The 2500-nt window shown below is 49.8% G+C and overlaps 1 protein-coding gene across 1 annotated transcript in view; it reads right to left on the bottom strand.

The window, feature by feature from the left end:
* LOC118215763 (tumor protein p53-inducible protein 11-like) overlaps window positions 1-2500 on the bottom strand; it is a 55809-nt gene that overhangs the window by 38622 nt on the left and 14687 nt on the right. The gene's annotated exons all lie outside the window — the stretch shown is intronic.

Consider the following 2500-nt stretch of genomic DNA (forward strand, 5'->3'; position numbering starts at 1 on the left):
ACAAACACGGGCCGCACTGCGTCACGCGCACGCACTTTAACTCCTTTATCTCGATGCCTGGAGCAGAAAGCGAGGAGGAGAAGGAGGCGAAGAGGGCCTGGCGTCCGGGGCGTCTGCAGGACGTCAGGATATCCCTCATTCCACATCCCGTCCAAAGGAATTACGCGGAATTGACATCGACGAAGCAATTCGGTTATCGCTAAACCGCGCGCGCGTGTGTGTGTCTGTGTGTGTGTTTGTCTGTCTGTCTGTCTGTCTGTCTGTCTGTCTGTGTGTCTGTGTGTCTGTGTGTGTGTGTGTGTGTGTGTGTGTGTGTGTCTGTGTGGACGGATTTAAATTACACCGGGTTTGTAGCCCAAAAGTTGCAGTTTTGATTCAGAAGGTACGGCACTGCTGTTGTAACCCCATACTGCTTGGGTATCGATCCACCTGCACAGATAGGTGCTGTGCATAAGCTTAACATCGTTACGTCGCTCTGGATTAGAGAGTCTGTTAATGCCAGTAATGCAGTGTAATGAAGCAGAAGCACTTATCCAGAGCAAGCAACATAGCTCGCATTTTTTTTACATACATCAATGCTAGAAGGTCAAATCATTTGAACCTCCAAAATCTGAACACACGCGAGAAACATATTCTGTCTCAAATTTATTATCCATTTGCTACTTGTTCATTCTGTTTTCAACAGTTCATTAAAAAAATATGCCAATTAATATTTCATGCATAAATAATGGCATAAATATGGATGATAAATATGTTTCTGGCAGCAGAGATGTGGCCTTGACGTAAAGGGGCAATCACTAACAGAAATTGGCGAGATTTTGCACCCCTGTATAAAAACAGCCAGCCATCTGCCAGTGGTGTTTAAGTCCTGCTTTATTAAGTCCACCGGGGGGGGGGGGAGCAGGAGGAGACTGTCCCACAGGAATTGAGGTGGAAGGCGGGGGGGGGGGGGGGGTGACATGGGACGCTCTCCAGAACAGAGCGGGAGGTCACTGCTTGTGCCCAAAACAAAAGCGGGTCCCAGTTCACAATTAAGAACGGCCAAATCCTGAATGTGGGTCAACAGGCGAGGGACGTCCCAGGGGTGAGGCCTCAGGCACCGGGGGAGGGAGCTGCTTGGGAGAACAAAGTTATACTCTCATACAGAGTTACTGTACTGGGGGGGGGGAGGGAGGGGGGATGGGGGGAATGTCACTATTAATAGGACTCAATATTACGGCTGTTCTATTTTTTTAAAGAGAGAATGCGTTCTCAAAATTTAATTTAGAAAGTGACAAAAAAAAAGAAAGCCTGACTACAGCAGAAGGGAAGCAGCTTGTGGCAGGAAAACCTCCGCAATAAAACCCGGGGAAGTACAGACCTATGAAAAAGAAGAGAGAAAAGCCCCCAAAATAATCCGGATATGAAGGAGAACAACCGCCCCTCCCCCCCAGGCAATCCACAGGCAGTCATTTCAGGACCTCCAAATTAAACGTCCCCCTCATTCAGGAACAAACCCTACATGCCAGCCAGACCCCTCCGTTCTGCTACCTCAGGACGCCTGGCACCTCCCCCTCTTCGCACCTGCACTTCCAGAACACGTCTCCTGTCTGTTCTGGCCCCACGGTGGTGGAATGACCTCCCCGTGGAGGTCAGAACAGCTGAGACACTGACCCATTTCAAGCGACGACTGAAGACTCACCTCTTCAGGCTGCACCTCTCCCCATCCCTCCCTACCCCCCTGTAAATGACTGTAAGCTTAGGGTTGTAACTAGGCAGCTGTTTCGTAGGTGACTTAGGTGCATTAACTGTCTTAACTACTGCTTGTATTTTTTCCATAGACTGCGTTGTTGCCGTTCTCGTTGTGTTTGTGTTAATCAGTTTAACCTTCAGTTGAACTATGCGGTTGTTCCCTGCACTTGGACCGGTACTTCTCTCTAGGGTTTTCGTCACACTTGTTCCTGGTTATGGTTATACACTTTGTTGTACGTCATTCTGGATAAGAGCGTCTGCCAAATGCCTGCAATGTAATGTAATGTAATGAACAGGAACTAGATTTACAGCCGAATAAAGTACAGAGCCGGACGATTAATTTCAGGGAAAATCACCACTTAATTGTGTCAAATAAGGCGTGAAAATCAAAATGAATGGATAGTCGTTAATTTCAAGCCTCGTTTGAGCCATCTGGGCCTGGGACAAGGGGTGGGGCTGCGGGGAAATGGGCGGGGCCTTGCAAACGTGTTTGGAGTGAAGGGGGCGGGGCAACCAGGAGAGCTGGACCACAACACTGTAGACCCACACACGCACGCACACTCGCACGCACGCACGCACACACACTCACGCACGCACACGCGCACACACACACACACTCACGCACGCACAAGCGCACACACACACACACACACACGCACACACACACGCGTCATTTTCCAGGCAACCCTTTCATGAGCCTCGGACGTCAGCACGGACGAGTTTCGCTGAAAACCTTCGCCGAGCGACTTTCGACCGCTGCCGCTGCCCT

This window comes from Anguilla anguilla, chromosome 16 (genome assembly GCF_013347855.1).
Source record: "Anguilla anguilla isolate fAngAng1 chromosome 16, fAngAng1.pri, whole genome shotgun sequence".
In the NCBI taxonomy this organism is placed as follows: domain Eukaryota; kingdom Metazoa; phylum Chordata; class Actinopteri; order Anguilliformes; family Anguillidae; genus Anguilla; species Anguilla anguilla.